This window comes from Procambarus clarkii, unplaced genomic scaffold (genome assembly GCF_040958095.1).
Source record: "Procambarus clarkii isolate CNS0578487 unplaced genomic scaffold, FALCON_Pclarkii_2.0 HiC_scaffold_313, whole genome shotgun sequence".
Lineage (NCBI taxonomy): Eukaryota > Metazoa > Arthropoda > Malacostraca > Decapoda > Cambaridae > Procambarus > Procambarus clarkii.
This window is the reverse complement of record NW_027189346.1, coordinates 1-26,174: the sequence shown is the minus strand read 5'-3', so window position 1 is coordinate 26,174 and position 26,174 is coordinate 1. Positions and strand designations below refer to the sequence as shown.

The 26,174-nt window shown below is 44.1% G+C and overlaps 2 long non-coding RNA genes, 6 other non-coding genes and 1 pseudogene across 8 annotated transcripts; all 9 read left to right on the top strand.

The window, feature by feature from the left end:
- Positions 1-18: 18 nt before the first annotated feature.
- Positions 19-16,662, top strand: LOC138361325 (uncharacterized). The gene is made up of 5 exons (XR_011226918.1): positions 19-209; positions 8,033-8,244; positions 10,833-11,056; positions 13,652-13,875; positions 16,451-16,662. It is a non-coding gene; the product is annotated as an uncharacterized lncRNA (long non-coding RNA).
- LOC138361329 (U2 spliceosomal RNA) lies at positions 7,753-7,928 on the top strand (annotated as a pseudogene).
- Positions 10,536-10,728, top strand: LOC138361328 (U2 spliceosomal RNA). The gene has a single exon (XR_011226921.1). It is a non-coding gene; the product is annotated as a U2 spliceosomal RNA (small nuclear RNA).
- LOC138361334 (U2 spliceosomal RNA) lies at positions 13,355-13,547 on the top strand. The gene has a single exon (XR_011226925.1). It is a non-coding gene; the product is annotated as a U2 spliceosomal RNA (small nuclear RNA).
- On the top strand, positions 16,154-16,346 carry LOC138361333 (U2 spliceosomal RNA). Its single transcript, XR_011226924.1, has one exon. It is a non-coding gene; the product is annotated as a U2 spliceosomal RNA (small nuclear RNA).
- Positions 16,663-18,938: 2,276 nt separating the features above from the next.
- Positions 18,939-19,131, top strand: LOC138361332 (U2 spliceosomal RNA). Its single transcript, XR_011226923.1, has one exon. It is a non-coding gene; the product is annotated as a U2 spliceosomal RNA (small nuclear RNA).
- A 108-nt stretch (positions 19,132-19,239) lies between these two features.
- LOC138361326 (uncharacterized) lies at positions 19,240-25,049 on the top strand. The gene is made up of 3 exons (XR_011226919.1): positions 19,240-19,459; positions 22,027-22,250; positions 24,832-25,049. It is a non-coding gene; the product is annotated as an uncharacterized lncRNA (long non-coding RNA).
- Positions 21,730-21,922, top strand: LOC138361331 (U2 spliceosomal RNA). The gene has a single exon (XR_011226922.1). It is a non-coding gene; the product is annotated as a U2 spliceosomal RNA (small nuclear RNA).
- On the top strand, positions 24,535-24,727 carry LOC138361327 (U2 spliceosomal RNA). Its single transcript, XR_011226920.1, has one exon. It is a non-coding gene; the product is annotated as a U2 spliceosomal RNA (small nuclear RNA).
- Positions 25,050-26,174: the final 1,125 nt, after the last annotated feature.

Sequence of the window (26,174 nt, the reverse complement as noted above, 5' to 3'; positions counted from 1 at the left end):
ATTGCAGTAATTACTTCACACCAGCCAACATCGTATGAGGAAAAAGCCTTGGAACGAGCAGCAGAAGTGAGTCAGTCGAGTCCGGGTTTGATGGGTCGAAGCTGAACAACTGCAACGAGTTAGAGAGAGGGAAGGAAGGAAGGAAGGAAGGAAGGAAGGAAGGAAGGAAGGAAGGAAGGAAGGAAGGAAGGAGAAAGAAGGAGAGTGAGGTGAGTAATATCATTTAATAACTTTAGATTAAAGATTATGTGCGAGCAAATACGATGGTTGGTGTGGAAGGAAAGAAGTTGATTTTATGAATGGGGGGGGGGGTTGCCAGTTAGTGCAATATTAATTGATTTTGTTTGTTTTCTGAGATAGGTTATATAGGGTGAAGTTTTTCTCTATTTATATAAGTGTGGAAACTGGTTTAGGTAGCTTAGTGGTTTGTTATGAAAAGGCTGGTAGAGATGGGTTGAATAGTGTTAGACTTGTGTCTGCATTTAGTGGAGAACTGGATTTGGTATTTAAATGGCATCTAATATGACGTAGTCATTGTGCAAATAAACTCTAAATCAACGGGTTTACTATGATCGAGAACCTAACTATAATAGTTACCCATTGTTGGCATGCTCTTCTTTTTTTTACAGAATTACTCACTCTCCCTTGTGAGTGAGTGAGTGAGGGAGGGAGGGAGGAGTGTGTGTGTATATCACTCGGAATTCCTTAGTCGGCTCTGACGGCGAAATTATATTCATACATACATCAAGATTAGACGTTTATCTATTTAATTTACCATTGCTGGAATGTACCAATGCGTAATAAAGACGAAATTCGACTTGAGATGGAGGGAGGTGTTGCTTTGGTGTGGTTTTACACGGCAACTCAACGATCGTTTGCCACTTCCACGCTTGCCTGCCAGCCGGCCAGCCACTAGCCTCAAAGTGAATTCCAGTGTCTTGATTAGCTTTACAATCCATCATTTACCTCAATACACACTAACAATGTGTATTTATATACTTCAATCGAGCATTCGATGCACACATTCACCTGTAATATATACGTCAATGAAACCCAGAACCCACCCAAGTTCAAGCGCACCTGCACTCTCACCCCTCTCCATTTGAATGCTAGTTTCCTATTTAGATTTCAAATGCTTCATTCACCCCTCTAAACACCACCGACGTATATTTACATTCTTTATTTAGGCAATGTATGCAGGCACACATTCATTCACGTAAAATAACGAATAAAATTGATATAGAATCTACTATAATTTGCAAAGCGACCAACCACCAAATGTCATTGTGAAAGCTAGTTTCGTAATTAGCTTTGCAATACTTCATTTACCTCCCTAAACACCAACAATGAGCGAGTATTTGTATACTCGGTAAAAGCGATGGATGGATTCCTTACACATTCACATATATTAAGCAATGAATTTGCTATAGTACCTACAGTACTCAGACTTCTCGAATTACTTACATCTTCTTATATCTTAACTTTGTTGTTCATTCAACAACAGAGTCGTTTTCCAGGGAATCCCGTTATGTTAGATGATGCATCGCCTCGCCTCGCCTCGCATGGCATCGAATCGCATGTCATTGCATCGCATCGCATTGAACTGCATGGTATTGAATCACAAGGCATTGAATAGCATGGCATGGCATGGCATGGCATGGCATGGCATGGCATGGCATGGCATCACGTCACGTCTCTCGTCTCTCGTCTCTAGTCTCTAGTCTCTAGTCTCTAGTCTCTAGTCTCTAGTCTCTAGTCTCTCGTCTCTCGTCTCTCGTCTCTCGTCTCTCGTCTCTCGTCTCTAGTCTCTAGTCTCTAGTCTCTCGTCTCTCGTCTCTCGTCTCTCGTCTCTCGTCTCTCGTCTCTCGCCTCTCGCCTCTCGCCTCTCGCCTCTCGCCTCTCGCCTCTCGCCTCTAGCCTCTAGCCTCTAGCCTCTCGCCACCCAGCCCTGCCTCGCTTCGCCTCGTCTCCGGTTTGTGAAAACGATGTATCAAGCAAAGTGTTAGATGTGAAAAAGTCGTGATATATATACAAAAATGGAATAGTTGGCGCGTAATAGTGCTGTTCGTTTTCTGTTATGGTATCAGAGAGAGAACGTCTCCTATTTATATTTTTTGACGAGCGTTGGCGTAACAGGCCCCTTGCACTTTTAATTCGTTATTATACTTTTCAAAAGCTGTAGCTACCTTAAGACACATGACAAATGGAGGTTTATGTATTAGAGTTAAGCGCTATACTCCCTGGCCAGGAGCGAATTCGTGAAACGCCACGCGAGTCTGTTTACCACTTTGCCGCCAGTTACATATTCACTACTCATGAATGAAACCATGTAATATCATGAATTTGCATATATATATAAATTCATTGATCAGGTAAGAAATGGTTAAAGCCTTTACTGCATGGCGTTTATATGTATGCTTGAATTCGAATAGTACTCAACAATAATCACATGCCCTTTTGCAATTGAAACTCGCTACGTGGTTTCTAGCCGCAATTGTTGCCTGGTGTTGCAGAGCAACCATGCATCCTATCGCTTCTCGGCCTATCGGCTTAGATCAAAGTGTAGTACGCTTCTCGGCCTTTTGGCTAAGATCAAAGTGTAGTAATCAAGCCTCAAGAGGTTCAAAGGTACCCTGCTACGTCGTTATTAGTGCGCTGAGTCCACTGAAAGCGATAGTCATGTAGCTACAGGAGCTTGCTTTGCCATTGATTGGCTTGCTACACCCCTTGCGGGTTGGCATCCCAGGTCTGTTGAGCACAAGAGTAGCTGGCTGAACTCTTGTCTAGTGATGCACACTTAGTGTGCATTGCTCACTTGCTTTTGCAGTGCTCACAGACCACCCCCGACCGACCTGCCCCCCCTCTCATCAGGCCATGTTCTCCTGTTGAGGGGCTCGGCGAGGCCGGCCCTGATACGTGGGACTTCCATGCTTTTTCCGAGTAAGATTGACCCCTACTGCGAGGATCCCGTTGCCACTCCTATATGCTGCCACTCCTATATCCAGCAACGGCCCTAACACACTGGACTTTATTGCTCGCTGAAATGAGCTGCCGCCCAATATAAGCAGCAAGCAGATGTCTTAGAAGAAAGAAGGAGATGCAAGCAGATGTCTTAGAAGAAAGAAGAAGATGTTGGAAGAAGAAGATGTCTTAGAAGAAAGAAAAAGATGTTGGAAGAAGAAGACTTCAGCAGCGATGACGACTTCAGGATTGACGACTTCAGGAACTACAAATTCAGGAAAATTACAGATGAAGCTGACGCTTTCTTTGAGGGAACACAGCGCTCCACCATTGACCTGCCTGAGCCTACACCTCGAGTCCGAGACCGTGGACTCCAGCTCCAGGACCCACCTCCAGCCCCATTCCGCTTCAGGATCCCCCCAGACGATGCTGATGGCTTCTACAATGGAACACAGCGCTCCCTCATCGACCTGCCTGAGCCTACCCCTCCAGTTCGAGACCCTAGACTCCAGCCCCAGCTCCAGGACCCGCCTCTGGCCCAATTCCGCTTCAGGAGCCTCCCAGACGATGCAGATGGCTTCTACAATGGAACACAGCGCTCCCTCATCGAATCACCAGAGCCTACACCCCGGGACCAAGTTCCTGGGCTCCAGCTCCGGGACCCGCCTCCAGTCAATGAAGAGTTCCAGCCACCGACACTGCCTGCAGACGAAGAAGAAGAGTCCCAGCCACCGACACTGCCTGCAGATGAAGAAGAAGAGTTCCAGCCGCCGCCCCGAGTTGAGGAAGAGCTTCAGCCACTCAGGCTGTCTCCAGTTGGTGAAGAAACTGATGTGGAGATACAGTCATCGTTTTTACCTGATGAAGAGAACCAGCCGCCGACGCCACCCAGGGCAGAAGATGAAAGTGAAGAAGAGCTTCAGTCCTTGGGCCCGCCTCCTCCCCAGCAAGACCCCCAACCAGCTACCCTCAGCCAGCAAATTGGAGAACTTATCAACCAGGGAAGGAACGACCAACTCGCCCCTGTAGCAGATGAAGAAGATGCAGATGGACAGACCCTTGTGCGACAACCCCAACGAGATGGAGAAGTGCTCATCACTTGGTTCCCCCTGCCCCCTTACTTCAGCTGCCCTGAGACGTTTTGCCATAAGAAGTATACAGGATGTGTATGGACAAGCAAGCAGCAGTCACTCACCCGCCACCTTCGAGAAATCCATACCCTACCAATAACCTCGACTATTCAGAAGTGTGCAGGTTGCTCTGAAACCTTAGGACTCCGCCCAACCAGACACAAATGCCAAGCATTACGACGATTCTTTGAAGGCAGACCCCAAGCAGAAGAAGAAGTTAGACACCATTTCCAGTGTCCCACATGTACTTCAAGCTTCACCACCAAAACAGGGCTCAACAACCATCGCAGAACCCACCGACAACAAGATGCAGTGGCCCGCCGACGACCCAGACCTAACTCCCCACCCAACCCACAGCCTGCCCAGTCCTCACCTTCCTCCTCCTCCTCCTCTCCTCGATCCTCACTCAACCCCCAGTCTACCCAGTCCTCACCTGCCCCCTCTCCTCATCCACCGCCCAGCCCACAGTCTGCCTACTCCACACCAGTCTCCTCTCCAGCCCATCCTGCACCTGACAACCCTCTAACCCAACACCACCTGTCTCAGCAAGCAAATCCCCCCCCATCCTTCCCCCCTACCCCCTCTCCCCCCTCTTAGCCCTATTCCAGAGCCTGGTGATGATGCCCCGCTGTCTCCAGCCTCCAACACTGACAACCAAGACCAGTCACAACCCCAAGAAGATGATGATGATGGTGGAGACGACGCCGGCGATGAAGAACAAGACCAACCCCAACAACAAGAGGAGAATGTTCCAGATGAAGCAGAAGAACATTGGTTATTAGAAGAATTCTCTGCGCCCCTGCACAATCTCCTCCACCACCCAGACTGGGACGCCTTCACCGAGCTTCTGCAGCAGATAACAACAACAATGCAGGAGCACTTCAAGATCCAAACTGATGGTAGTTCGACGACTTCAACTCCAATCGACGTCAACGACTGTGCTGCCATACAACGACTCTACAGAAGAAATCGGAGGAGGGCAATCAGATTGATCACGACAGGTGAAAGTGCCCGCTGCGCCATTCCCAAGGAACGAGTCGAGGAGCATTTTACCCGCACTCTTAGTGCACAAGACCCCCTCCAAAACCTGGACATCATCACTGCCATCCCTGAACCACCTGAAGACCGCGCAGAAATGGACACAGGAGAGTTTCGGGAACGTGAAGTAGCAACAAGACTCTCCAGAACAGAAAACACTGCTCCAGGAGACGACAGACTTACATACAGCCACTGGAAGCGAGCAGACCCAGAATGCCGTGTCATCACAGCAATCTTCAACATCTGCTTGAGTCAACAGAGGATCCCAGAGGCCTGGAAGTCTTCCCGGACAGTGCTCATCCCCAAGCCAGGCGACCCAGACGACATCACGAACTGGAGACCCATTGCACTCTGCCGCACCATATACAAGTTGTATACTGGCTGCCTCTCATCAAGACTACGAAACTGGATCGTGGAGAACAAAGTGCTGTGCCCTGCCCAGAAAGGATTCATGCCGACTGACGGAGTTTTAGAGCATAACTTCGTCCTACAACACTACCTGGATGCAGCAAGAACAGGGCATGGCAATAAGGACATATACATCGCTTCCCTAGACATCACCAACGCCTTCGGCTCAGTCCCAACTGAGCTCATCTCTGCAGCACTCCGGAGGATGGGAGCTGGAGATGACTTCTTAGCAGTCATCAACAGCATCACCAATGGAAACACCACAAGGATCATGACAACTGGCGGCGAAACAGCAGAGATCCCAGCCAACTGTGGAGTCAGACAGGGATGCCCAATTAGTGGACTCCTCTTCAATATCGCCATAGAAGCTATCCTGAGGACTACAATCAACACAGGACTCGAAGCTGACCCTGACCTGAAACATCCCTGCCTGGCATATGCTGACGACATCACCCTGCTAGCCGGGACAGAAGAGAGGTTGCAAGCTCTACTGAACACAGTCGGAAGAGCCTGCCAAGCTGCAAACCTCACACTTAACCCGAACAAGTGCTACTCCATGCACTTGTCAGGACAGACACCAGTGGGTTTGAGAGAAACCCAGTTCCAGATCGCCGGAAGAAACATCCAGTATCGACTTGGGGGAGAACACTCCAAGTTCTTGGGACGCCCTGTCGGCTTCCAGCTGATGTCTGGAGACTCCTCAATTGACGAGTACATTGAACTTGGGAAGAAAGTTCTCATGAGCAAGTTGGCCCCATGGCAGAGACTCGACGCGCTGAAGACATTTGTTTTCTCCTCAACAGTCTTTGCCATGAGGACTTGGCAGTTTAAGAAGACCGCCTGGACCAAACTGGACGAAGCACTGAAACCCCACATCAAGAAGACCCTCTACCTACCAAGCCGGGCAGCCAACGGATACCTGTATGGCAGCACGCGAGCGGGATCCTGTGGGATCCCTTTAGCAGCAGAAGACTCAGACCTATTCCTAATTGACACTGCATTTAAACTCCTAAACTCGCCAGATGTTGATACAAGGGATATCGCACGAGAAGACTGCCGCCTCGTAGTGGCAAAAAGAAGACAAGAAGAAGAAGAAGAAGTAACTCCTGAACATGTCTGCTCCTACCTCTCCAAGGCCGAACTACCTGGAAGATCCAGCACTATCCAAACCATCTGGTCTCGGGCAAGAGATGCCTCTGGAAGAATGGAAGCGACATGGACAGCTGATGGAGAGAACGTCTCCATAACCTGTGGTGACAAGACCTTGAAGGCTGCTGCAAGAAGAATTGTAGCCAGAACCATCAGAAACCATCACAGACAACTTCGCGACGCCCGCCTACACACACTGCGAGACCAAGGAAAAGCGATGTGTGTAGTCTCACAAGAAAAAGCTTCCTCTCACTTCATGAGAGAGGGAGAGTACACAACGTTTGCTGACTGGCGCTTCATCCACCGAGCAAGGTTGAACTTGCTTCCTCTGAATGGAGCCACCCGACGACCAAACACCAACAAGAACTGCCGACGATGCGCCTGGCAAAATGAAACTTTGCCACATGTCATGTGTCACTGCATGACATACTCGGACGCCTACAGAAGACGCCACAACGCCTTGGTGGACAGGATCAAGACAGCCGCCTTGGGACGCCACTGGAAAGTGACAGCAGAAAACCAGCGAGTTCCAAGAGCAGACAGTGTTCTGAAGCCCGACCTCGTCATTGAGAAGGACAACGAACTGCTGATCATAGATGTCACCTGCCCCTTCGAGAACACTGAAGCCGCCTTCACGGAAGCACGGACCGAAAAGGAGATGAAGTACGCCGACCTCGCCGCCGAGATGAGGGCCCTGCCGCGGTACAACAGAGTGACCGTCCACGCCTTCATCGTGGGACCCCTAGGATCGTACGACCCCCACAACGAGCGTCTGATGAAGAGATTGGCTTCGAAGAAGTACCTCGCGACCTTCAGGAAGCTGTGTGTGAGCGACGCCATCAGATGGTCGAGGATGCGGTACATCGAGCACATCACTGGAGCACGACAGTATGAATGATATGTATAATATGTATATTAGCTTGTATGTAAAATTTTGTATTGTATAAATGTTAGGCTCAAAAATAATTCACACTATGTAACTTGCCTAAAAGCTCCTTTGTAAACCTTAGCTTTTGCTGTAAAATGTTAAGCTAGGCTACATGAAAGCATTGTAAAAAGACACTCTGTACCATTTTTTGAAAATAAAATCTGTTCTTATCAGCTTAATATCTGATACGATCCCCATGTGGGATCCTCGATATTAAACTGATTTTTGCAACATGGCGAAGTGCTAGGAGCTTGCTCCACCTTTGCCGCGGATCGGCCCGGTATTGCAGTACCTCTGGGATCGGTCCACTCCCTTCGGGGAGACCAAAAACAACCCTATCAACTAGTCAAAATCAAGTAGGAGACGATTATGTTAATTGGTTATGTACATTAATGAATCGTGTTAATTTGAATTGCAGTAATTACTTCACACCAGCCAACATCGTATGAGGAAAAAGCCTTGGAACGAGCAGCAGAAGTGAGTCAGTCGAGTCCGGGTTTGATGGGTCGAAGCTGAACAACTGCAACGAGTTAGAGGGAAGGAAGGAAGGAAGGAAGGAAGGAAGGAAGGAAGGAAGGAAGGAAGGAAGGAAGGAAGGAAGGAGAAAGAAGGAGAAAGAAGGAGAGTGAGGTGAGTAATATCATTTAATAACTTTAGATTAAAGATTATGTGCGAGCAAAGAAATACGATGGTTGGTGTGGAAGGAAAGAAGTTGATTTTATGAATGGGGGGTTGCCAGTTAATGCAATATTAATTGATTTTGTTTGTTTTCTGAGATAGGTTATATAGGGTGAAGTTTTTCTCTATTTATATAAGTGTGGAAACTGGTTTAGATAGCTTAGTGGTTTGTTATGAAAAGGCTGGTAGAGATGGGTTGAATAGTGTTAGACTTGTGTCTGCATTTAGTGGAGAACTGGATTTGGTATTTAAATGGCATCTAATATGACGTAGTCATTGTGCAAATAAACTCTAAATCAACGGGTTTACTATGATCGAGAACCTAACTATAATAGTTACCCATTGTTGGCATGCTCTTCTTTTTTTTACAGAATTACTCACTCTCCCTTGTGAGTGAGTGAGTGAGGGAGGGAGGGAGGAGTGTGTGTGTATATCACTCGGAATTCCTTAGTCGGCTCTGACGGCGAAATTATATTCATACATACATCAAGATTAGACGTTTATCTATTTAATTTACCATTGCTGGAATGTACCAATGCGTAATAAAGACGAAATTCGACTTGAGATGGAGGGAGGTGTTGCTTTGGTGTGGTTTTACACGGCAACTCAACGATCGTTTGCCACTTCCACGCTTGCCTGCCAGCCGGCCAGCCACTAGCCTCAAAGTGAATTCCAGTGTCTTGATTAGCTTTACAATCCATCATTTACCTCAATACACACTAACAATGTGTATTTATATACTTCAATCGAGCATTCGATGCACACATTCACCTGTAATATATACGTCAATGAAACCCAGAACCCACCCAAGTTCAAGCGCACCTGCACTCTCACCCCTCTCCATTTGAATGCTAGTTTCCTATTTAGATTTCAAATGCTTCATTCACCCCTCTAAACACCACCGACGTATATTTACATTCTTTATTTAGGCAATGTATGCAGGCACACATTCATTCACGTAAAATAACGAATAAAATTGATATAGAATCTACTATAATTTGCAAAGCGACCAACCACCAAATGTCATTGTGAAAGCTAGTTTCGTAATTAGCTTTGCAATACTTCATTTACCTCCCTAAACACCAACAATGAGCGAGTATTTGTATACTCGGTAAAAGCGATGGATGGATTCCTTACACATTCACATATATTAAGCAATGAATTTGCTATAGTACCTACAGTACTCAGACTTCTCGAATTACTTACATCTTCTTATATCTTAACTTTGTTGTTCATTCAACAACAGAGTCGTTTTCCAGGGAATCCCGTTATGTTAGATGATGCATCGCCTCGCCTCGCCTCGCATGGCATCGAATCGCATGTCATTGCATCGCATCGCATTGAACTGCATGGTATTGAATCACAAGGCATTGAATGGCATGGCATGGCATGGCATGGCATGGCATGGCATGGCATGGCATGGCATGGCATCACGTCTCTCGTCTCTCGTCTCTCGTCTCTCGTCTCTCGTCTCTAGTCTCTAGTCTCTAGTCTCTCGTCTCTCGTCTCTCGTCTCTCGTCTCTCGTCTCTCGTCTCTCGTCTCTCGTCTCTCGTCTCTCGTCTCTCGTCTCTCGTCTCTCGTCTCTCGTCTCTCGCCTCTCGCCTCTCGCCTCTCGCCTCTCGCCTCTAGCCTCTAGCCTCTAGCCTCTCGCCACCCAGCCCTGCCTCGCTTCGCCTCGTCTCCGGTTTGTGAAAACGATGTATCAAGCAAAGTGTTAGATGTGAAAAAGTCGTGATATATATACAAAAATGGAATAGTTGGCGCGTAATAGTGCTGTTCGTTTTCTGTTATGGTATCAGAGAGAGAACGTCTCCTATTTATATTTTTTGACGAGCGTTGGCGTAACAGGCCCCTTGCACTTTTAATTCGTTATTGTACTTTTCAAAAGCTGTAGCTACCTTAAGACACATGACAAATGGAGGTTTATGTATTAGAGTTAAGCGCTATACTCCCTGGCCAGGAGCGAATTCGTGAAACGCCACGCGAGTCTGTTTACCACTTTGCCGCCAGTTACATATTCACTACTCATGAATGAAACCATGTAATATCATGAATTTGCATATATATATAAATTCATTGATCAGGTAAGAAATGGTTAAAGCCTTTACTGCATGGCGTTTATATGTATGCTTGAATTCGAATATTACTCAACGATAATCACATGCCCTTTTGCAATTGAAACTCGCTACGTGGTTTCTAGCCGCAATTGTTGCCTGGTGTTGCAGAGCAACCATGCATCCTATCGCTTCTCGGCCTTTTGGCTAAGATCAAAGTGTAGTATCTGTTCTTATCAGCTTAATATCTGATACGATCCCCATGTGGGATCCTCGATATTAAACTGATTTTTGCAACATGGCGAAGTGCTAGGAGCTTGCTCCACCTTTGCCGCGGATCGGCCCGGTATTGCAGTACCTCTGGGATCGGTCCACTCCCTTCGGGGAGACCAAAAACAACCCTATCAACTAGTCAAAATCAAGTAGGAGACGATTATGTTAATTGGTTATGTACATTAATGAATCGTGTTAATTTGAATTGCAGTAATTACTTCACACCAGCCAACATCGTATGAGGAAAAAGCCTTGGAACGAGCAGCAGAAGTGAGTCAGTCGAGTCCGGGTTTGATGGGTCGAAGCTGAACAACTGCAACGAGTTAGAGGGAAGGAAGGAAGGAAGGAAGGAAGGAAGGAAGGAAGGAAGGAAGGAAGGAAGGAAGGAAGGAAGGAAGGAAGGAAGGAGAAAGAAGGAGAAAGAAGGAGAGTGAGGTGAGTAATATCATTTAATAACTTTAGATTAAAGATTATGTGCGAGCAAAGAAATACGATGGTTGGTGTGGAAGGAAAGAAGTTGATTTTATGAATGGGGGGTTGCCAGTTAATGCAATATTAATTGATTTTGTTTGTTTTCTGAGATAGGTTATATAGGGTGAAGTTTTTCTCTATTTATATAAGTGTGGAAACTGGTTTAGATAGCTTAGTGGTTTGTTATGAAAAGGCTGGTAGAGATGGGTTGAATAGTGTTAGACTTGTGTCTGCATTTAGTGGAGAACTGGATTTGGTATTTAAATGGCATCTAATATGACGTAGTCATTGTGCAAATAAACTCTAAATCAACGGGTTTACTATGATCGAGAACCTAACTATAATAGTTACCCATTGTTGGCATGCTCTTCTTTTTTTTACAGAATTACTCACTCTCCCTTGTGAGTGAGTGAGTGAGGGAGGGAGGGAGGAGTGTGTGTGTATATCACTCGGAATTCCTTAGTCGGCTCTGACGGCGAAATTATATTCATACATACATCAAGATTAGACGTTTATCTATTTAATTTACCATTGCTGGAATGTACCAATGCGTAATAAAGACGAAATTCGACTTGAGATGGAGGGAGGTGTTGCTTTGGTGTGGTTTTACACGGCAACTCAACGATCGTTTGCCACTTCCACGCTTGCCTGCCAGCCGGCCAGCCACTAGCCTCAAAGTGAATTCCAGTGTCTTGATTAGCTTTACAATCCATCATTTACCTCAATACACACTAACAATGTGTATTTATATACTTCAATCGAGCATTCGATGCACACATTCACCTGTAATATATACGTCAATGAAACCCAGAACCCACCCAAGTTCAAGCGCACCTGCACTCTCACCCCTCTCCATTTGAATGCTAGTTTCCTATTTAGATTTCAAATGCTTCATTCACCCCTCTAAACACCACCGACGTATATTTACATTCTTTATTTAGGCAATGTATGCAGGCACACATTCATTCACGTAAAATAACGAATAAAATTGATATAGAATCTACTATAATTTGCAAAGCGACCAACCACCAAATGTCATTGTGAAAGCTAGTTTCGTAATTAGCTTTGCAATACTTCATTTACCTCCCTAAACACCAACAATGAGCGAGTATTTGTATACTCGGTAAAAGCGATGGATGGATTCCTTACACATTCACATATATTAAGCAATGAATTTGCTATAGTACCTACAGTACTCAGACTTCTCGAATTACTTACATCTTCTTATATCTTAACTTTGTTGTTCATTCAACAACAGAGTCGTTTTCCAGGGAATCCCGTTATGTTAGATGATGCATCGCCTCGCCTCGCCTCGCATGGCATCGAATCGCATGTCATTGCATCGCATCGCATTGAACTGCATGGTATTGAATCACAAGGCATTGAATGGCATGGCATGGCATGGCATGGCATGGCATGGCATGGCATGGCATGGCATGGCATCACGTCTCTCGTCTCTCGTCTCTCGTCTCTCGTCTCTCGTCTCTAGTCTCTAGTCTCTAGTCTCTCGTCTCTCGTCTCTCGTCTCTCGTCTCTCGTCTCTCGTCTCTCGTCTCTCGTCTCTCGTCTCTCGTCTCTCGTCTCTCGTCTCTCGTCTCTCGTCTCTCGTCTCTCGCCTCTCGCCTCTCGCCTCTCGCCTCTCGCCTCTAGCCTCTAGCCTCTAGCCTCTCGCCACCCAGCCCTGCCTCGCTTCGCCTCGTCTCCGGTTTGTGAAAACGATGTATCAAGCAAAGTGTTAGATGTGAAAAAGTCGTGATATATATACAAAAATGGAATAGTTGGCGCGTAATAGTGCTGTTCGTTTTCTGTTATGGTATCAGAGAGAGAACGTCTCCTATTTATATTTTTTGACGAGCGTTGGCGTAACAGGCCCCTTGCACTTTTAATTCGTTATTGTACTTTTCAAAAGCTGTAGCTACCTTAAGACACATGACAAATGGAGGTTTATGTATTAGAGTTAAGCGCTATACTCCCTGGCCAGGAGCGAATTCGTGAAACGCCACGCGAGTCTGTTTACCACTTTGCCGCCAGTTACATATTCACTACTCATGAATGAAACCATGTAATATCATGAATTTGCATATATATATAAATTCATTGATCAGGTAAGAAATGGTTAAAGCCTTTACTGCATGGCGTTTATATGTATGCTTGAATTCGAATATTACTCAACGATAATCACATGCCCTTTTGCAATTGAAACTCGCTACGTGGTTTCTAGCCGCAATTGTTGCCTGGTGTTGCAGAGCAACCATGCATCCTATCGCTTCTCGGCCTTTTGGCTAAGATCAAAGTGTAGTATCTGTTCTTATCAGCTTAATATCTGATACGATCCCCATGTGGGATCCTCGATATTAAACTGATTTTTGCAACATGGCGAAGTGCTAGGAGCTTGCTCCACCTTTGCCGCGGATCGGCCCGGTATTGCAGTACCTCTGGGATCGGTCCACTCCCTTCGGGGAGACCAAAAACAACCCTATCAACTAGTCAAAATCAAGTAGGAGACGATTATGTTAATTGGTTATGTACATTAATGAATCGTGTTAATTTGAATTGCAGTAATTACTTCACACCAGCCAACATCGTATGAGGAAAAAGCCTTGGAACGAGCAGCAGAAGTGAGTCAGTCGAGTCCGGGTTTGATGGGTCGAAGCTGAACAACTGCAACGAGTTAGAGGGAAGGAAGGAAGGAAGGAAGGAAGGAAGGAAGGAAGGAAGGAAGGAAGGAAGGAAGGAAGGAAGGAAGGAAGGAAGGAGAAAGAAGGAGAAAGAAGGAGAGTGAGGTGAGTAATATCATTTAATAACTTTAGATTAAAGATTATGTGCGAGCAAAGAAATACGATGGTTGGTGTGGAAGGAAAGAAGTTGATTTTATGAATGGGGGGTTGCCAGTTAATGCAATATTAATTGATTTTGTTTGTTTTCTGAGATAGGTTATATAGGGTGAAGTTTTTCTCTATTTATATAAGTGTGGAAACTGGTTTAGATAGCTTAGTGGTTTGTTATGAAAAGGCTGGTAGAGATGGGTTGAATAGTGTTAGACTTGTGTCTGCATTTAGTGGAGAACTGGATTTGGTATTTAAATGGCATCTAATATGACGTAGTCATTGTGCAAATAAACTCTAAATCAACGGGTTTACTATGATCGAGAACCTAACTATAATAGTTACCCATTGTTGGCATGCTCTTCTTTTTTTTACAGAATTACTCACTCTCCCTTGTGAGTGAGTGAGTGAGGGAGGGAGGGAGGAGTGTGTGTGTATATCACTCGGAATTCCTTAGTCGGCTCTGACGGCGAAATTATATTCATACATACATCAAGATTAGACGTTTATCTATTTAATTTACCATTGCTGGAATGTACCAATGCGTAATAAAGACGAAATTCGACTTGAGATGGAGGGAGGTGTTGCTTTGGTGTGGTTTTACACGGCAACTCAACGATCGTTTGCCACTTCCACGCTTGCCTGCCAGCCGGCCAGCCACTAGCCTCAAAGTGAATTCCAGTGTCTTGATTAGCTTTACAATCCATCATTTACCTCAATACACACTAACAATGTGTATTTATATACTTCAATCGAGCATTCGATGCACACATTCACCTGTAATATATACGTCAATGAAACCCAGAACCCACCCAAGTTCAAGCGCACCTGCACTCTCACCCCTCTCCATTTGAATGCTAGTTTCCTATTTAGATTTCAAATGCTTCATTCACCCCTCTAAACACCACCGACGTATATTTACATTCTTTATTTAGGCAATGTATGCAGGCACACATTCATTCACGTAAAATAACGAATAAAATTGATATAGAATCTACTATAATTTGCAAAGCGACCAACCACCAAATGTCATTGTGAAAGCTAGTTTCGTAATTAGCTTTGCAATACTTCATTTACCTCCCTAAACACCAACAATGAGCGAGTATTTGTATACTCGGTAAAAGCGATGGATGGATTCCTTACACATTCACATATATTAAGCAATGAATTTGCTATAGTACCTACAGTACTCAGACTTCTCGAATTACTTACATCTTCTTATATCTTAACTTTGTTGTTCATTCAACAACAGAGTCGTTTTCCAGGGAATCCCGTTATGTTAGATGATGCATCGCCTCGCCTCGCCTCGCATGGCATCGAATCGCATGTCATTGCATCGCATCGCATTGAACTGCATGGTATTGAATCACAAGGCATTGAATGGCATGGCATGGCATGGCATGGCATGGCATGGCATCACGTCTCTCGTCTCTCGTCTCTCGTCTCTCGTCTCTCGTCTCTAGTCTCTAGTCTCTAGTCTCTCGTCTCTCGTCTCTCGTCTCTCGTCTCTCGTCTCTCGTCTCTCGTCTCTCGTCTCTCGTCTCTCGTCTCTCGTCTCTCGTCTCTCGTCTCTCGTCTCTCGTCTCTCGCCTCTCGCCTCTCGCCTCTCGCCTCTCGCCTCTAGCCTCTAGCCTCTAGCCTCTCGCCACCCAGCCCTGCCTCGCTTCGCCTCGTCTCCGGTTTGTGAAAACGATGTATCAAGCAAAGTGTTAGATGTGAAAAAGTCGTGATATATATACAAAAATGGAATAGTTGGCGCGTAATAGTGCTGTTCGTTTTCTGTTATGGTATCAGAGAGAGAACGTCTCCTATTTATATTTTTTGACGAGCGTTGGCGTAACAGGCCCCTTGCACTTTTAATTCGTTATTGTACTTTTCAAAAGCTGTAGCTACCTTAAGACACATGACAAATGGAGGTTTATGTATTAGAGTTAAGCGCTATACTCCCTGGCCAGGAGCGAATTCGTGAAACGCCACGCGAGTCTGTTTACCACTTTGCCGCCAGTTACATATTCACTACTCATGAATGAAACCATGTAATATCATGAATTTGCATATATATATAAATTCATTGATCAGGTAAGAAATGGTTAAAGCCTTTACTGCATGGCGTTTATATGTATGCTTGAATTCGAATATTACTCAACGATAATCACATGCCCTTTTGCAATTGAAACTCGCTACGTGGTTTCTAGCCGCAATTGTTGCCTGGTGTTGCAGAGCAACCATGCATCCTATCGCTTCTCGGCCTTTTGGCTAAGATCAAAGTGTAGTATCTGTTCTTATCAGCTTAATATCTGATACGATCCCCATGTGGGATCCTCGATATTAAACTGATTTTTGCAACATGGCGAAGTGCTAGGAGCTTGCTCCACCTTTGCCGCGGATCGGCCCGGTATTGCAGTACCTCTGGGATCGGTCCACTCCCTTCGGGGAGACCAAAAACAACCCTATCAACTAGTCAAAATCAAGTAGGAGACGATTATGTTAATTGGTTATGTACATTAATGAATCGTGTTAATTTGAATTGCAGTAATTACTTCACACCAGCCAACATCGTATGAGGAAAAAGCCTTGGAACGAGCAGCAGAAGTGAGTCAGTCGAGTCCGGGTTTGATGGGTCGAAGCTGAACAACTGCAACGAGTTAGAGGGAAGGAAGGAAGGAAGGAAGGAAGGAAGGAAGGAAGGAAGGAAGGAAGGAAGGAAGGAAGGAAGGAAGGAAGGAAGGAAGGAGAAAGAAGGAGAGTGAGGTGAGTAATATCATTTAATAACTTTAGATTAAAGATTATGTGCGAGCAAAGAAATACGATGGTTGGTGTGGAAGGAAAGAAGTTGATTTTATGAATGGGGGGTTGCCAGTTAATGCAATATTAATTGATTTTGTTTGTTTTCTGAGATAGGTTATATAGGGTGAAGTTTTTCTCTATTTATATAAGTGTGGAAACTGGTTTAGATAGCTTAGTGGTTTGTTATGAAAAGGCTGGTAGAGATGGGTTGAATAGTGTTAGACTTGTGTCTGCATTTAGTGGAGAACTGGATTTGGTATTTAAATGGCATCTAATATGACGTAGTCATTGTGCAAATAAACTCTAAATCAACGGGTTTACTATGATCGAGAACCTAACTATAATAGTTACCCATTGTTGGCATGCTCTTCTTTTTTTTACAGAATTACTCACTCTCCCTTGTGAGTGAGGGAGGGAGGGAGGAGTGTGTGTGTATATCACTCGGAATTCCTTAGTCGGCTCTGACGGCGAAATTATATTCATACATACATCAAGATTAGACGTTTATCTATTTAATTTACCATTGCTGGAATGTACCAATGCGTAATAAAGACGAAATTCGACTTGAGATGGAGGGAGGTGTTGCTTTGGTGTGGTTTTACACGGCAACTCAACGATCGTTTGCCACTTCCACGCTTGCCTGCCAGCCGGCCAGCCACTAGCCTCAAAGTGAATTCCAGTGTCTTGATTAGCTTTACAATCCATCATTTACCTCAATACACACTAACAATGTGTATTTATATACTTCAATCGAGCATTCGATGCACACATTCACCTGTAATATATACGTCAATGAAACCCAGAACCCACCCAAGTTCAAGCGCACCTGCACTCTCACCCCTCTCCATTTGAATGCTAGTTTCCTATTTAGATTTCAAATGCTTCATTCACCCCTCTAAACACCACCGACGTATATTTACATTCTTTATTTAGGCAATGTATGCAGGCACACATTCATTCACGTAAAATAACGAATAAAATTGATATAGAATCTACTATAATTTGCAAAGCGACCAACCACCAAATGTCATTGTGAAAGCTAGTTTCGTAATTAGCTTTGCAATACTTCATTTACCTCCCTAAACACCAACAATGAGCGAGTATTTGTATACTCGGTAAAAGCGATGGATGGATTCCTTACACATTCACATATATTAAGCAATGAATTTGCTATAGTACCTACAGTACTCAGACTTCTCGAATTACTTACATCTTCTTATATCTTAACTTTGTTGTTCATTCAACAACAGAGTCGTTTTCCAGGGAATCCCGTTATGTTAGATGATGCATCGCCTCGCCTCGCCTCGCATGGCATCGAATCGCATGTCATTGCATCGCATCGCATTGAACTGCATGGTATTGAATCACAAGGCATTGAATGGCATGGCATGGCATGGCATGGCATGGCATGGCATCACGTCTCTCGTCTCTCGTCTCTCGTCTCTCGTCTCTCGTCTCTAGTCTCTAGTCTCTAGTCTCTCGTCTCTCGTCTCTCGTCTCTCGTCTCTCGTCTCTCGTCTCTCGTCTCTCGTCTCTCGTCTCTCGTCTCTCGTCTCTCGTCTCTCGTCTCTCGTCTCTCGTCTCTCGCCTCTCGCCTCTCGCCTCTCGCCTCTCGCCTCTAGCCTCTAGCCTCTAGCCTCTCGCCACCCAGCCCTGCCTCGCTTCGCCTCGTCTCCGGTTTGTGAAAACGATGTATCAAGCAAAGTGTTAGATGTGAAAAAGTCGTGATATATATACAAAAATGGAATAGTTGGCGCGTAATAGTGCTGTTCGTTTTCTGTTATGGTATCAGAGAGAGAACGTCTCCTATTTATATTTTTTGACGAGCGTTGGCGTAACAGGCCCCTTGCACTTTTAATTCGTTATTGTACTTTTCAAAAGCTGTAGCTACCTTAAGACACATGACAAATGGAGGTTTATGTATTAGAGTTAAGCGCTATACTCCCTGGCCAGGAGCGAATTCGTGAAACGCCACGCGAGTCTGTTTACCACTTTGCCGCCAGTTACATATTCACTACTCATGAATGAAACCATGTAATATCATGAATTTGCATATATATATAAATTCATTGATCAGGTAAGAAATGGTTAAAGCCTTTACTGCATGGCGTTTATATGTATGCTTGAATTCGAATATTACTCAACGATAATCACATGCCCTTTTGCAATTGAAACTCGCTACGTGGTTTCTAGCCGCAATTGTTGCCTGGTGTTGCAGAGCAACCATGCATCCTATCGCTTCTCGGCCTTTTGGCTAAGATCAAAGTGTAGTATCTGTTCTTATCAGCTTAATATCTGATACGATCCCCATGTGGGATCCTCGATATTAAACTGATTTTTGCAACATGGCGAAGTGCTAGGAGCTTGCTCCACCTTTGCCGCGGATCGGCCCGGTATTGCAGTACCTCTGGGATCGGTCCACTCCCTTCGGGGAGACCAAAAACAACCCTATCAACTAGTCAAAATCAAGTAGGAGACGATTATGTTAATTGGTTATGTACATTAATGAATCGTGTTAATTTGAATTGCAGTAATTACTTCACACCAGCCAACATCGTATGAGGAAAAAGCCTTGGAACGAGCAGCAGAAGTGAGTCAGTCGAGTCCGGGTTTGATGGGTCGAAGCTGAACAACTGCAACGAGTTAGAGGGAAGGAAGGAAGGAAGGAAGGAAGGAAGGAAGGAAGGAAGGAAGGAAGGAAGGAAGGAAGGAAGGAAGGAAGGAAGGAGAAAGAAGGAGAAAGAAGGAGAGTGAGGTGAGTAATATCATTTAATAACTTTAGATTAAAGATTATGTGCGAGCAAAGAAATACGATGGTTGGTGTGGAAGGAAAGAAGTTGATTTTATGAATGGGGGGTTGCCAGTTAATGCAATATTAATTGATTTTGTTTGTTTTCTGAGATAGGTTATATAGGGTGAAGTTTTTCTCTATTTATATAAGTGTGGAAACTGGTTTAGATAGCTTAGTGGTTTGTTATGAAAAGGCTGGTAGAGATGGGTTGAATAGTGTTAGACTTGTGTCTGCATTTAGTGGAGAACTGGATTTGGTATTTAAATGGCATCTAATATGACGTAGTCATTGTGCAAATAAACTCTAAATCAACGGGTTTACTATGATCGAGAACCTAACTATAATAGTTACCCATTGTTGGCATGCTCTTCTTTTTTTTACAGAATTACTCACTCTCCCTTGTGAGTGAGGGAGGGAGGGAGGAGTGTGTGTGTATATCACTCGGAATTCCTTAGTCGGCTCTGACGGCGAAATTATATTCATACATACATCAAGATTAGACGTTTATCTATTTAATTTACCATTGCTGGAATGTACCAATGCGTAATAAAGACGAAATTCGACTTGAGATGGAGGGAGGTGTTGCTTTGGTGTGGTTTTACACGGCAACTCAACGATCGTTTGCCACTTCCACGCTTGCCTGCCAGCCGGCCAGCCACTAGCCTCAAAGTGAATTCCAGTGTCTTGATTAGCTTTACAATCCATCATTTACCTCAATACACACTAACAATGTGTATTTATATACTTCAATCGAGCATTCGATGCACACATTCACCTGTAATATATACGTCAATGAAACCCAGAACCCACCCAAGTTCAAGCGCACCTGCACTCTCACCCCTCTCCATTTGAATGCTAGTTTCCTATTTAGATTTCAAATGCTTCATTCACCCCTCTAAACACCACCGACGTATATTTACATTCTTTATTTAGGCAATGTATGCAGGCACACATTCATTCACGTAAAATAACGAATAAAATTGATATAGAATCTACTATAATTTGCAAAGCGACCAACCACCAAATGTCATTGTGAAAGCTAGTTTCGTAATTAGCTTTGCAATACTTCATTTACCTCCCTAAACACCAACAATGAGCGAGTATTTGTATACTCGGTAAAAGCGATGGATGGATTCCTTACACATTCACATATATTAAGCAATGAATTTGCTATAGTACCTACAGTACTCAGACTTCTCGAATTACTTACATCTTCTTATATCTTAACTTTGTTGTTCATTCAACAACAGAGTCGTTTTCCAGGGAATCCCGTTATGTTAGATGATGCATCGCCTCGCCTCGCCTCGCATGGCATCGAATCGCATGTCATTGCATCGCATCGCATTGAACTGCATGGTATTGAATCACAAGGCATTGAATGGCATGGCATGGCATGGCATGGCATGGCATGGCATCACGTCTCTCGTCTCTCGTCTCTCGTCTCTCGTCTCTCGTCTCTAGTCTCTAGTCTCTAGTCTCTCGTCTCTCGTCTCTCGTCTCTCGTCTCTCGTCTCTCGTCTCTCGTCTCTCGTCTCTCGTCTCTCGTCTCTCGTCTCTCGTCTCTCGTCTCTCGTCTCTCGTCTCTCGCCTCTCGCCTCTCGCCTCTCGCCTCTCGCCTCTAGCCTCTAGCCTCTAGCCTCTCGCCACCCAGCCCTGCCTCGCTTCGCCTCGTCTCCGGTTTGTGAAAACGATGTATCAAGCAAAGTGTTAGATGTGAAAAAGTCGTGATATATATACAAAAATGGAATAGTTGGCGCGTAATAGTGCTGTTCGTTTTCTGTTATGGTATCAGAGAGAGAACGTCTCCTATTTATATTTTTTGACGAGCGTTGGCGTAACAGGCCCCTTGCACTTTTAATTCGTTATTGTACTTTTCAAAAGCTGTAGCTACCTTAAGACACATGACAAATGGAGGTTTATGTATTAGAGTTAAGCGCTATACTCCCTGGCCAGGAGCGAATTCGTGAAACGCCACGCGAGTCTGTTTACCACTTTGCCGCCAGTTACATATTCACTACTCATGAATGAAACCATGTAATATCATGAATTTGCATATATATATAAATTCATTGATCAGGTAAGAAATGGTTAAAGCCTTTACTGCATGGCGTTTATATGTATGCTTGAATTCGAATATTACTCAACGATAATCACATGCCCTTTTGCAATTGAAACTCGCTACGTGGTTTCTAGCCGCAATTGTTGCCTGGTGTTGCAGAGCAACCATGCATCCTATCGCTTCTCGGCCTTTTGGCTAAGATCAAAGTGTAGTATCTGTTCTTATCAGCTTAATATCTGATACGATCCCCATGTGGGATCCTCGATATTAAACTGATTTTTGCAACATGGCGAAGTGCTAGGAGCTTGCTCCACCTTTGCCGCGGATCGGCCCGGTATTGCAGTACCTCTGGGATCGGTCCACTCCCTTCGGGGAGACCAAAAACAACCCTATCAACTAGTCAAAATCAAGTAGGAGACGATTATGTTAATTGGTTATGTACATTAATGAATCGTGTTAATTTGAATTGCAGTAATTACTTCACACCAGCCAACATCGTATGAGGAAAAAGCCTTGGAACGAGCAGCAGAAGTGAGTCAGTCGAGTCCGGGTTTGATGGGTCGAAGCTGAACAACTGCAACGAGTTAGAGGGAAGGAAGGAAGGAAGGAAGGAAGGAAGGAAGGAAGGAAGGAAGGAAGGAAGGAAGGAAGGAAGGAAGGAAGGAAGGAGAAAGAAGGAGAAAGAAGGAGAGTGAGGTGAGTAATATCATTTAATAACTTTAGATTAAAGATTATGTGCGAGCAAAGAAATACGATGGTTGGTGTGGAAGGAAAGAAGTTGATTTTATGAATGGGGGGTTGCCAGTTAATGCAATATTAATTGATTTTGTTTGTTTTCTGAGATAGGTTATATAGGGTGAAGTTTTTCTCTATTTATATAAGTGTGGAAACTGGTTTAGATAGCTTAGTGGTTTGTTATGAAAAGGCTGGTAGAGATGGGTTGAATAGTGTTAGACTTGTGTCTGCATTTAGTGGAGAACTGGATTTGGTATTTAAATGGCATCTAATATGACGTAGTCATTGTGCAAATAAACTCTAAATCAACGGGTTTACTATGATCGAGAACCTAACTATAATAGTTACCCATTGTTGGCATGCTCTTCTTTTTTTTACAGAATTACTCACTCTCCCTTGTGAGTGAGGGAGGGAGGGAGGAGTGTGTGTGTATATCACTCGGAATTCCTTAGTCGGCTCTGACGGCGAAATTATATTCATACATACATCAAGATTAGACGTTTATCTATTTAATTTACCATTGCTGGAATGTACCAATGCGTAATAAAGACGAAATTCGACTTGAGATGGAGGGAGGTGTTGCTTTGGTGTGGTTTTACACGGCAACTCAACGATCGTTTGCCACTTCCACGCTTGCCTGCCAGCCGGCCAGCCACTAGCCTCAAAGTGAATTCCAGTGTCTTGATTAGCTTTACAATCCATCATTTACCTCAATACACACTAACAATGTGTATTTATATACTTCAATCGAGCATTCGATGCACACATTCACCTGTAATATATACGTCAATGAAACCCAGAACCCACCCAAGTTCAAGCGCACCTGCACTCTCACCCCTCTCCATTTGAATGCTAGTTTCCTATTTAGATTTCAAATGCTTCATTCACCCCTCTAAACACCACCGACGTATATTTACATTCTTTATTTAGGCAATGTATGCAGGCACACATTCATTCACGTAAAATAACGAATAAAATTGATATAGAATCTACTATAATTTGCAAAGCGACCAACCACCAAATGTCATTGTGAAAGCTAGTTTCGTAATTAGCTTTGCAATACTTCATTTACCTCCCTAAACACCAACAATGAGCGAGTATTTGTATACTCGGTAAAAGCGATGGATGGATTCCTTACACATTCACATATATTAAGCAATGAATTTGCTATAGTACCTACAGTACTCAGACTTCTCGAATTACTTACATCTTCTTATATCTTAACTTTGTTGTTCATTCAACAACAGAGTCGTTTTCCAGGGAATCCCGTTATGTTAGATGATGCATCGCCTCGCCTCGCCTCGCATGGCATCGAATCGCATGTCATTGCATCGCATCGCATTGAACTGCATGGTATTGAATCACAAGGCATTGAATGGCATGGCATGGCATGGCATGGCATGGCATGGCATCACGTCTCTCGTCTCTCGTCTCTCGTCTCTCGTCTCTCGTCTCTAGTCTCTAGTCTCTAGTCTCTCGTCTCTCGTCTCTCGTCTCTCGTCTCTCGTCTCTCGTCTCTCGTCTCTCGTCTCTCGTCTCTCGTCTCTCGTCTCTCGTCTCTCGTCTCTCGTCTCTCGTCTCTCGTCTCTCGTCTCTCGTCTCTCGCCTCTCGCCTCTCGCCTCTCGCCTCTAGCCTCTAGCCTCTAGCCTCTCGCCACCCAGCCCTGCCTCGCTTCGCCTCGTCTCCGGTTTGTGAAAACGATGTATCAAGCAAAGTGTTAGATGTGAAAAAGTCGTGATATATATACAAAAATGGAATAGTTGGCGCGTAATAGTGCTGTTCGTTTTCTGTTATGGTATCAGAGAGAGAACGTCTCCTATTTATATTTTTTGACGAGCGTTGGCGTAACAGGCCCCTTGCACTTTTAATTCGTTATTGTACTTTTCAAAAGCTGTAGCTACCTTAAGACACATGACAAATGGAGGTTTATGTATTAGAGTTAAGCGCTATACTCCCTGGCCAGGAGCGAATTCGTGAAACGCCACGCGAGTCTGTTTACCACTTTGCCGCCAGTTACATATTCACTACTCATGAATGAAACCATGTAATATCATGAATTTGCATATATATATAAATTCATTGATCAGGTAAGAAATGGTTAAAGCCTTTACTGCATGGCGTTTATATGTATGCTTGAATTCGAATATTACTCAACGATAATCACATGCCCTTTTGCAATTGAAACTCGCTACGTGGTTTCTAGCCGCAATTGTTGCCTGGTGTTGCAGAGCAACCATGCATCCTATCGCTTCTCGGCCTTTTGGCTAAGATCAAAGTGTAGTATCTGTTCTTATCAGCTTAATATCTGATACGATCCCCATGTGGGATCCTCGATATTAAACTGATTTTTGCAACATGGCGAAGTGCTAGGAGCTTGCTCCACCTTTGCCGCGGATCGGCCCGGTATTGCAGTACCTCTGGGATCGGTCCACTCCCTTCGGGGAGACCAAAAACAACCCTATCAACTAGTCAAAATCAAGTAGGAGACGATTATGTTAATTGGTTATGTACATTAATGAATCGTGTTAATTTGAATTGCAGTAATTACTTCACACCAGCCAACATCGTATGAGGAAAAAGCCTTGGAACGAGCAGCAGAAGTGAGTCAGTCGAGTCCGGGTTTGATGGGTCGAAGCTGAACAACTGCAACGAGTTAGAGGGAAGGAAGGAAGGAAGGAAGGAAGGAAGGAAGGAAGGAAGGAAGGAAGGAAGGAAGGAAGGAAGGAAGGAAGGAAGGAGAAAGAAGGAGAAAGAAGGAGAGTGAGGTGAGTAATATCATTTAATAACTTTAGATTAAAGATTATGTGCGAGCAAAGAAATACGATGGTTGGTGTGGAAGGAAAGAAGTTGATTTTATGAATGGGGGGTTGCCAGTTAATGCAATATTAATTGATTTTGTTTGTTTTCTGAGATAGGTTATATAGGGTGAAGTTTTTCTCTATTTATATAAGTGTGGAAACTGGTTTAGATAGCTTAGTGGTTTGTTATGAAAAGGCTGGTAGAGATGGGTTGAATAGTGTTAGACTTGTGTCTGCATTTAGTGGAGAACTGGATTTGGTATTTAAATGGCATCTAATATGACGTAGTCATTGTGCAAATAAACTCTAAATCAACGGGTTTACTATGATCGAGAACCTAACTATAATAGTTACCCATTGTTGGCATGCTCTTCTTTTTTTTACAGAATTACTCACTCTCCCTTGTGAGTGAGGGAGGGAGGGAGGAGTGTGTGTGTATATCACTCGGAATTCCTTAGTCGGCTCTGACGGCGAAATTATATTCATACATACATCAAGATTAGACGTTTATCTATTTAATTTACCATTGCTGGAATGTACCAATGCGTAATAAAGACGAAATTCGACTTGAGATGGAGGGAGGTGTTGCTTTGGTGTGGTTTTACACGGCAACTCAACGATCGTTTGCCACTTCCACGCTTGCCTGCCAGCCGGCCAGCCACTAGCCTCAAAGTGAATTCCAGTGTCTTGATTAGCTTTACAATCCATCATTTACCTCAATACACACTAACAATTGTGTATTTATATACTTCAATCGAGCATTCGATGCACACATTCACCTGTAATATATACGTCAATGAAACCCAGAACCCACCCAAGTTCAAGCGCACCTGCACTCTCACCCCTCTCCATTTGAATGCTAGTTTCCTATTTAGATTTCAAATGCTTCATTCACCCCTCTAAACACCACCGACGTATATTTACATTCTTTATTTAGGCAATGTATGCAGGCACACATTCATTCACGTAAAATAACGAATAAAATTGATATAGAATCTACTATAATTTGCAAAGCGACCAACCACCAAATGTCATTGTGAAAGCTAGTTTCGTAATTAGCTTTGCAATACTTCATTTACCTCCCTA